At 43.2% G+C, this 10,564-nt stretch overlaps 1 non-coding gene across 1 annotated transcript; it reads left to right on the top strand.

The window, feature by feature from the left end:
• Positions 1 to 10,026: 10,026 nt before the first annotated feature.
• On the top strand, positions 10,027 to 10,111 carry TRNAQ-UUG (transfer RNA glutamine (anticodon UUG)). Its single transcript is given in 2 exon segments — positions 10,027 to 10,063; positions 10,075 to 10,111. It is a non-coding gene; the product is annotated as a tRNA-Gln (tRNA).
• Positions 10,112 to 10,564: the final 453 nt, after the last annotated feature.

The following is a 10,564-nucleotide window of genomic DNA, read 5'->3' as shown; positions in this document are numbered from 1 at the left end:
CATCCAAGACTGTAACTAGTAAACATTAGAGGTGGAACTGAAATCGGACCAGGTTTGGGTTTTCTTGCCTCAGGGCCAGAGATTTGAAACCAGGGTGGACAATGCCTTACAAGATCTACATTTATGTGAGGAAAAAAAAAAGGGAAGGGGTTGGAGGGAGGTGGGGAAGAGAAAACACACATGTTTGTGTGCACTCAAACACGTGTGTGTTAAGGAGCTCATAGTAGAGGATGTCGGACGTCTGCTGTTCACCTTGCTTGCTCCAGGCTGCCACCTGGTTCATGAAGGGCTTTCTAGACCATTGCTGGAGGAGTTACTGAAACATAAAGCTTGGGGTGTGTGTTACCATTTCTCCTGACCTAGCGAAACCTTGTTCTATAAAAAAAAAATCAAGACCTTGGCTTTTGGCTTTGTTCTGACTCTTGATCAGCTCATGAGAAGATGAGGGGGAAACAGTCCTATTTCCCACTGTCTTAACCCCTCCATTTTTATAAAAAGAGTGGGGACAGGAATAGCATCACATGCTGGGACTGTTAGAATGTCTATGAAACATTCTGAGATTTTTTCCCCCCTGGTACAAATCAAAAGAAATGTAAAGAAAACCTGAGATCGTCATATCATAACCCTAGCCATGCCCCTCCTCTTCCTTTTCTAGGCTTAGGGATGGGGCTGACTAAATGATATTTATGATGCCAAGGAGCTTGTATGGTGAGCCAGTAGGTAGTGACCATTGCTCCCTGTATCCCTTTAGTTACTTGCTTAAGCTAAAAGGAGGATTTGTATAATGCTTGGGAAAGAAAAGAAAAAGAAAAACAAAAACATGCCTTCCAGCTAGCTGACATTTTTCCTTCTTCATGAACTTTCTTTTTTCCTTTCTAAATCTTTTTGGTCAAGGAGCAACTTTTAAAAGTAGGAGCCCTCTGCTGCTAGACCTTGTATTTTGGGGGGAAGGGACAAGGGGGATGGAGACCTCTATTTAGCCCCTCTCTCTTGAAGATGTCATCTGCTCCTAGTCTCCAGTGCCTCCTGTATTCTTGTGACTTGTATGTCTCTAGTCCAGAGTTTTCTCCCCAACTTCAGACCCAAAGCACCTCAAATTTTACTGGCTCTGATGGAGTTTCTCATTTTCTCCCTGATCACTCCCCTGCCCATTTTCTCAACTTGCCAAATGGGGCCACAATCTATGGGAAACTTAGGGTCATCATCAGGAGCCCCTGCCCCACTGACCCCATGCACCCCTTTCTTAGCCCTAGTTTATTAAAATATTTTAATAATATTTTATTATATATTAATTTTAATATATTATAGTTTTAAATAATAATGTTTTTTAACATTTATTCATTTTTGAGAGACAGAGATGGAGCTCAAGCAGGGGTGGGCAGAGAGAGAGGGAGGCAGAATCCAGAGCAGGTTCCAGGCTCGATGTGGGGCTGGAACCCATGAACTGTGAGATCATGACCAGAGCTGAAGTCAGACACCTAACTGACTGAGCCACCCAGGGGCCCCTCTTATCTCTAGTTTAAATCATGGTGTCCCACTGGTTCTACTGTCTCAGTTCAGACATTCATTACCCCTTACCTTGTCTCCTGAAATGGACACCTCACTGCCCGTCTTCTGACAGTGCCCTTCTCGCCTCTATGATTTACAACAAAACACAGATTCTATGGTCTGGTTTGTATTGAGCTCAGTGGCATACACTCAGGAATGGCACTGGATGAATGAATGAAATGTTTGAAGAGCATTTCTGAGCTGACTACATTATTACACAGCAGATCTACTTGAGGACTTGGTCAGCTGGGCCCAGCACCAGGGCCTCATTAAATATCTTTGTGTAAATAAATTATTAGGCCTAATTTAGGGCAGACTCTAAGTCTTCCTGTTCTGTGATCCTGGTGGCTCATGAGTCTGGTCCTTAAAGATAGGGTCACTTTCTATATTATTATTATGGCTCTAGCATGGAAATACCTGGCAAATTGTGGGTGCCTTTTTTTTTTTTTTTTTTTTTTGTAGACTGAATGGATGCAAGAATGCATCTCCTCATGTACTTGAGAGCTAGGAGACCCTCTGAAAAAAGTTAAAAGATTCCATTCATTTATAAATATAGAAGCTAGGGTTAAAGAGAGGGAAGGAAGTCACATTGCGAACCTGAGCTTGTCTGGATGGGCTGTTCAGATGCCTCTCACGTCCCCTGTTGGGCTTCCTGCTGTGCAATCACTGGTCTTTTCAGTTGTTGGCTTTTCTTCTGTCTGCACCAGAGCTCACCTCACAGTCTAACCTCTTTGACTCTCTCCATGTAATGACCTGAATCACCCCTGCAATAATCCTCTTCTTCACTTTCCTTTCTACCCCACCTCCCAACCTGCATCCTCGCCTGAGTCCATTTGAGTTTGTAGCCCCTCCGGCTCCCTTACCTCTTTCAACCTGGGCCCTAGGTGGAGTCTCCTGTTCCTTTTGTACCATGTCCTTCTGTAGCTGGCATCGCTCTTTCCACTTCGTTTTACGCCTGGATGTGGCGAAACTCTTCTAATCATTCCCCCCTCCCTCCAATTATTTGTTCAAAAGATTCGGAGCAGTGATGCTTATTTCCAGATGTTGCTGAGGGCCCTATGAAATCCCTCCCCTGCCATATCTCTGTTTCTGCCTTCTAAAAACTGCTTTCTTAGCAATGATGGAATAGAACACATGGGGCAACCTTTTTTTTTTTTTTTTCTATTGACAGAAGAAGCCCACAATATGGAAACCTTTTGCTAACACGGGAGCCAAAGGAAAGGTTTGCTTTTGTTATTTCCATCTTTTAAAATATGGTGTTTTACTAGCACAAGTGCACCTGATGGTGAAGGGAATGAGACAGAGAGTTTTTTGCTCCTCCAGTTCAGGAAGTAATTCTTCTTCCTGAGCTGGAGGACCCACTAACCTTCTACCTCCAAAGCCCCACTGCCTGTTCAGCTGTATGGAGAAGCCACACAAATCATCTGTCATGGTTTAGAAGCTTTAGAACAATAAGATGTTTGGCCTTTAGTTTTGATCCCGGGGTGTGGTGGTCCAAGGTGTATGGGGTTGATGAGGGTTAGGGCTTTCCTGAATGAGAAGGTAAATCCAAATCTCTTTATGATCTAAAGATTGAGCTGAACTGTTTATCTTTTGGGTCAAGTCCAAGTCTACTGCTTATCTTCCCACACCCCACTTTGCACATCTCACACTCCAGCCTCAGCAGATGCTCACATTCGCCGTGCGAGCCTGACCTGCCATGCTTCCTGTATTTCTGCCACATACAACCTTACTCCACTGGGATGCTTCTTACATATCTACTTATTTCCTTTTTACTTAAAATACTTATTACTCTCCAAAGTGGAGCTCTAGAACAGTGCTTTTCAAAAGCGTGGGCCCCAATCCTGCCACATTAGCCTCACCCTGGAACTTATTAAGAGTGCATATTTCAGGGGCGCCTGGGTGGCGCAGTCGGTTAAGCGTCCGACTTCAGCCAGGTCACGATCTCGCGGTCCGTGAGTTCGAGCCCCGCGTCAGGCTCTGGGCTGATGGCTCAGAGCCTGGAGCCTGTTTCCGATTCTGTGTCTCCCTCTCTCTCTGCCCCTCCCCCGTTCATGCTCTGTCTCTCTCTGTCCCAAAAATAAATAAACGTTGAAAAAAAAAAAAAAAAAAAAAAAAAAAGAGTGCATATTTCAGACCCCAGCCTAGACCTCCTGAATCAGAAACTCTAGGGTGAGACCCAGCAGCCTGTGTTTCAGTAAGCCCTCCAGGAGGATTCTCAAGCATACTTGAGTTTAAGAACCAGGGCTCTTAAGTGAATTCCAGGTCCTCCTCATCCCCTGTGAGCAGTGTCAAAAGTCCTGTTATAGTGGATGTAGGAAGCTGAAACTGCATTGGCTTTCAGGAAGGCCCTGGAGTCTGTATCATGCCATGGACCTGACCCTGTTTTCATTCATTTCGTGTATCTATGGAGAAAATCTTACTAAACTCAAGGACATACGGTGGGCTTTGGGGGAAATTTCAAGCATGGCTCCGCTATGAATTTTGCACATATATGAACTGGGAGGAAAAGACAGAGGTTTAAGATTTGCCAACAACCGTAAGGCAGAACACTGTTAAATGATCTAAGAGGAACTGAGAAAATTAAGTACAGGGAGACGGTGTTTCTTGATTGGGGTGTGGGGACACAGATGAGTCACCCCACATCAATCATTGAATGCAGGTGACAAGAGGACAAGGCAGAGAGAGGAGTAGTTCCAGACCTCAGAAAGCTCACAGAGGGGAAGATACAGCTACAGTCGGGGCTACCAGGGTGACAAGCAAGCTAGGGTGGTGGTGAAAAGTGTGAGCTCTGCAGCCAGCGTGGCTCCACCTTCTGCACCTGCTGTTCACCGGCTCCGTGAATTTGAGCGATTTACTTTACCAGTCTGTCTCTGTCTCAGTTCCTTCATCTGTAAAGTGGGAAAAATCAAAGCATGTACCTCACAGAGTTGTGAAGATTAGCACACAATAGAGGAAAACCATTTGAGGCACTTAGCCTGGCACCTAGTAAGGGCCTAGTAGATGTTAGTTATGATTTCGTCGTTGAGATAGCAACTTGTATACAGCACACCCAGAAGAAGGAGCTCTAGCGTAGATATTCTTAGGATGTCTTACTCTTGGTAGGGTAGACCTAGAAAGCATTTCGACAGTAGGCCTAGCTGGCGCAGTAGAATGATTTCATATTGGTCAAGAATGTAGTGTTAGGACTTAATCTGTAAATGATTCTGGTGTTTCCTCTTCGGTGAATGAGGTCTGAATCAGTCTGCACCACGCTTATGGGCCAGTGCAGCCTAATTCAGAACTGTACTGCCAGGGAGTCCACTTAGGGGACGTCCTCAGTGTAAGTCAGAAAACCTGCCAGAATCTGTCTTTGGCATCATCCACAGGCCTCTGGGAGGGGCAGCTTGCCTTAAAACACATAAAGAAAGAGTGAGGTCACATTGCATCTCTACTGGTCTGCTCTGGCACAGACCAAGTGGCTTTTTGTCAATTTCCGAACTTAGAGCTTCCTACTCTTTGGAGTCATTTGCGTCTTCCTGTTGAAAGAAAAAGAAAAAAGACTATATACTCAAGTAGCCAGTAAAATGATTAGAGAATATTACTCATAGTGAAGCAATTGGAAATACAGGTCCAAGAGTATAGGATTCTCTCTATGTGTATATCCGAAACATCCTAGGCCAGAGCTTGGAATATATCACTTCATGTCCTAGAGTTTACCTGGTACAACATCTAGAGTTCTCTCTGGCCTGACCTTCTTCAGGGGTGACATAAGGAATGGGGCAGAGGGGTGAAGTCATGTTAACTCAGAAGTTCACAAGTTATGATAAATGCTGGACTCAGGTTTGCCTGTAGAACTGGGCTCAGTCAACTCTCAGTGGGAACTGAGGGGATTTTGTGCTGATTATCTAGAGGGTCACAGTTGGAAAGGTGAGGAAGGAGTGAGGCCACTGTTTGGCATGCCTTCTTTCTTTTTGTAATTTTTTAATGTTTATTTTAATTTTGAGAGAGAGACAGAGAGAGAAAGAGAGAGAGAACAAGTGGGGGAGGGGCAGAGAGAGAGGGAGACACAGAATCCAAAGCAGGCTCCAGGCTCTGAGCTGTCTGCACAGAGTCCAATGTAAAGCTCAAACTCATGAGCTATGAGATATGACCTGAGCCAAAGTCAGATGCTTAACTGACTGGGCCACCCAGGTGCTCCTGCCTGCCACCTTAATGTCTGTGTCAGAGTAATGGACTTTTCATAATGTCCAAAGTCAAGCCGTCTCTGTGGCACATATTTGGGTTGGGGCCAGAAAAACAGCCTATCACTACAGAATGAGCAAATCCAGACTGCAGACCAGGGACTGATTACACACTGGAGAAACTGTGTGTCTGTCCCAAACCCAATGCACTAGTTTTCTAGGGCTGTTCAAACAAAGTACAACAAACTGAGTGATTTGATCAACAGAAATTGATCATTTCATAGTTCTGGAGGCTAGAAATCCCAAGGTCAAGGTGTCAGCAGGGTTGGTTCTTTCTGAGGGAAAATCTTTTCCATGCCTTCCCCCCAGCTTTTTTATAGCTTGCTTCCTTGTCATTCCTTGGTGGGAGAAAGCCTCTCTCTGTCTCTCTCTTCATCTTCACATGGTGATTTCCCAGCATACATGTCTGTCTTCAAATTTCCCCTTTTTATAAGGATACCCATCATAGAGGATTAGGGCCCATCTTCATGGCTTCATTTTAACTTGACTTACCTTTGTAAATACCCTATCTCCAAATATGGTTACATTTTAGGGTACTGGGTGTTAAGATTTCAACATACAAATTTTTTGAGAAATATGATGCAGCTCACAGGCACATATAATGAATCCACCCTAATTCAGTCCCATGCACAGTTACTTGAGAGAACTGTGTACCATGAAAGCCTGAAGCCAGCTCTGCCTCTAATTTGCAATTTGACTTAGACTCATAGATTCTGAGGCCTCTTCCCATTCTGGGAATAGAGGGCTTGCTGTTCTCTCAGATTTCTTTCATCTCTAGTCTTCTAGGACTCTGCACCTCTTTCTCCAAAGGTCTCCTGTTCTGTCTAGGAAGTCTTATGTTGGTTAATAGCATCATGCTTACTCTTCAGGCTTATAGTGGTGTGAGCTGTTTCAGGGACTGGCCCAATGGAGAATTCCAAACACCTACCACAACAGGGGACAGAGAACTGATTCATGCTTTTATTTGAACTGTCAAGAATACTTGTGAGCTTCTAGTTTTGTATATGTATGATGGGTGTCTTCATTATCCTCTAACTCCTCACATGAACAGGACTTGTCTATAGTGTAACCTCTCATCTGGTATTACCTAGGATATGTCAGCCTGAGGGGCCTGACCACCAGAGGTGGTGTCTTGGGTTTGAGACCCTACGGGAGTATGGGAGATACACACTGCTGGATCTCACCAAGTCTTCACAATCAATGTGAATGGTTAGCCACACTGCACACACCTAGATTGTTCTCACTGATCTGCTTAGCCATTCTTGAGTGCCTTGCAAAGTAGTTCCTTTTGAGGAAGGCTGAATTTCACACATTTTAGTAACCTATTTTTATATGCACATATGACCTTTGGACTCTTTATTTTTTAGTGTTATGTATGTGTATGCATACTTTATCAGAATTTTATCTATTTTACTTTATCATTAATTTTTGAGTATTGTAAGCTTACTATCTATGTGTCTTGGGCAAAACACTTTGCCTCTCTGAACATCAGATTCCTCATCTATAAAATAGGCATAAAAACCTCCATTCTGTCCCCTTCAAATGAATCAGGTGAAATGGTAGGTAATGAGCAAAGAACTTTATAGATAGAGAGACTACATATGTCCCTGTTCATACCTTTTGTCTTAGGGTGATAATCAATAGCATCTCCTTCTAGACCCAGAAGTGCCTGAGTTTGTATAATAAATTGTATGATCACCTTAGAAAATAATGAATGCAAGAATTATTGGTTTATCATACATGTCACTATATAGATGATCTTAAATCTTGGGTTCTTACATACTCTCACTTAAAAAAAGGTTAGAGACTTTTTCCTTTGCTCACTTTAAAGGACAGAAAAACTGTCTGAATATGAGCTCTACACATCCATGCCTATTCACATAATCAATGTCATGGGCCATTGTCCAGCCCAGGTGGGTGCTGATGATGCTCTGTCCCGGGAACTGTTCCATCCCTGCCAGTGCTAAGGCTGTCCACAGGCTTCGGTCACTCACCTGATTCCCACCCACCCCCACCGCCCACCACCACTTACTCTATCTCTGGGACTGACTACAGGGTGATACCAGTTTCTCTAGCTCAGCCTCTCCTGTCTGCTCCTAAAGACAAGTACTCAGGCCCTGTCCATTTTGATGACAAAAACACTGATCACACTGGTAGACAGATGGTGACAGAAAGAATAAAAACATGGGAAGCCTGTAAAGCTTAAGAAAGGTTACCATCTTCCTCCGAGGTCTTTGTTGTATATTTCTCTACTCCCTTTCTCTGACTGTAACTGCAAACCTCAGTAGGCTTCTGTCCTCTGCATTTATGCATAAGGCTCGAACATACCACTCTCTCCCTTTCTTCAGAGTTCATTTTTCTCTCTTTTAGGAAAAAAGCACACCTGTATTAAAATCTTGTACCTCACCTAATGCTGAATAAAAGCTTAGGTCCTTTCCTTGAATGAACATTTGCATCTCTGAGGATTTACAGACTGAAGAATACTTATTTAACAGGGACTTTTATCCATCTAACTGCATTTTTTTAAATTACTAGTAGCACTGACATTTTTAGCAGTGGAAAGCAATTTAGTGATTACAAAATCTACCATGCACTGTCCCCTTTTGCACAGTTGAAGAAAATGGATACCCAGAGATTAGTAACTGTCTTTTAATCACAGAGTGGCCCTCTTGCTAGGTCTCCAGACTCAAGATTTCTAACTAACATACTATTCACAGTCATTTATTTATCATTTTGTTTTTACATAATGTATTGGATGTAGTAAGTGTTCACCAATGAATAATGAAATATGGATGGATTGTATAGTTTCTAAATGTGCATCGCAAATGCTGAACCTCTTCCTTCTGTGGATTACATTGGCCAGATTTTGGCATCAGCATTTCTAGAATTCATGGTGTTTTGATTATTTATAAAGCAACTGACCATAGTCTATGGCATGTAATAATTTGTCACGAGGACAATAACCACGACTTGTGTCGTTCTAGGGATGAAATGAGATAGGGTACCAACAATCTTCAGTGTGGATGTGAACGCTCAGGGCTGCAAAGCTGCATGTCAGAGTGATGACTTAGTGAGAACACCTAGTTATAAAATACCCTGCACTGACAGTGGAATGAGCTGGAGTTGAGGACTGGGTGATTTGGAAATGTCTCTCGGTGTAGCCTTCATGAACATAGGAGATCGGTTGTAATTCTGTGTAATAGTGTTTGCACTTTTCTTGCTAACACCAGAGGCTTCTTTGTTGTTGTCCCCTTTCTGGGATTCCTCAAGGCAACCTGCTGGTACAGACATGTAACCCGTAGAGAGTAAATCAATGATGAGGACACCTCCTCATGCTAAGGAGACACAGGGAGGTGAATCATCTGGATTTACTCATTTCATGGATAAAAAAATACTCTTTGGATCCTCAGTTTCCTACCAAGGCTTGGTTCAAACACCACCTTTGCCTAGCCAGAGCCTTCACCTTGAAGTGATCACTCATTATGCTAAAGCATGACACCTGCACCTCTAAGCATGCTCTTACTGCCTTTTATATTGTGCTCTAATCTATGCCTTATTTTTTTCTGTATCTCCCAGTGTGCTTTGCCCAGAATCTGACACATGGGAGAAGCTTATGAACTGTGTTCAGAAATGGAGGTGAGAGGGGGAGACAGGGTGAGGGGACTCAGTGGATCAGGGCCAACCCTTTATCTTGTAGAATACTTCTAATTCTTCTTGTTAGTGCCAAGTGCCAAGGGTCCTAAACTTCATCTTTGTGCCTGAGCTGCATGCTTCTATGGCCTAGATGGATTCCTTGGCAGCACAGAAGCTCGGCAACTGAAACATTTATGGAAATTCAAGCAAATTGGTGAATAAAGGGGACTAAAAGAAGCCCACACAGTCTTCTCCCATGCTCTATTTCTTTTAAAGAAGTCTGTTTGTGTTATCACTTCAACAGTTTGGTAAATAACCATGCCTTCTCACTGATCTGTCCTCTTGTGCTTGAATGGTAACATGTGATGATTAGTCATGGGGAAAAGCTGTATGCACCTTCCAAGCTGCTTGATGATATGTATGCAGGATTTTGAGGTAAATAGACATGAGTGCAAGCTTTGAGTGACAATTTTAGTATGTGTTCATTGACTTGGAATTTTCAGGTTTATTTGTATCAAGCTGAAAAAAAAAACCAATGTTTTGACACTATAGTGATTTCCTTTTTCTTTTTGGCAGCAGGAAAACCTTATTTTTTAATACTTTTATTAAAAAATCCAAGGACGCCTGGGTGGCTCAGTTGGTTAAGTGTCTGACTTTGGCTCAGGTCATGATCTTATGGCTTGTGGGTTCGAGTCCCACCTCGGGCTCTGTGTTGACAGCTCAGAGCCTGGAGCCTGCTTCGGATTCTGTGTCTCCTTCTCTCTCTCTCTGCTCCTCCCCCGCTCATGCTCTGACTCTCTCTCTCTCTCTCTCTCTCTCTGAAAAATAAATAAATATTAAAAACAAACCGAGAGTTTTCTCAAAGCAGTTGGGCTGGGAGGTGTTGGAGAGGGTTGTTCTTTATCATCTCCCACCCTAGCCCAAGCCCTTTGCACACCATTGTAGGGCTCTATGGAACACAGAAAACCTCCATGTTTCCCATCATGATCACTCATGCAGCTTATTATAGAAGACTATTGGACTGGATGTCAAGAAAGGTCAATTCTAGTCCTGGCTTGGCCATTAAGTTGCTGTAACATTGAGTAAGCCAAGCTCTCTTCCTAGGTCCCAGTTTCTTCATTGGGGAAATAAAAGAATTTGTCTATATGAGTTCCTTTCTA

This window comes from Lynx rufus, unplaced genomic scaffold, assembly GCF_022079265.1.
Source record: "Lynx rufus isolate CCGP_SWC_20201006 ecotype Redwood Valley unplaced genomic scaffold, mLynRuf1.p SCAF_5, whole genome shotgun sequence".
Lineage (NCBI taxonomy): Eukaryota > Metazoa > Chordata > Mammalia > Carnivora > Felidae > Lynx > Lynx rufus.
This window is presented reverse-complemented; position numbering and strand designations above follow the sequence as displayed.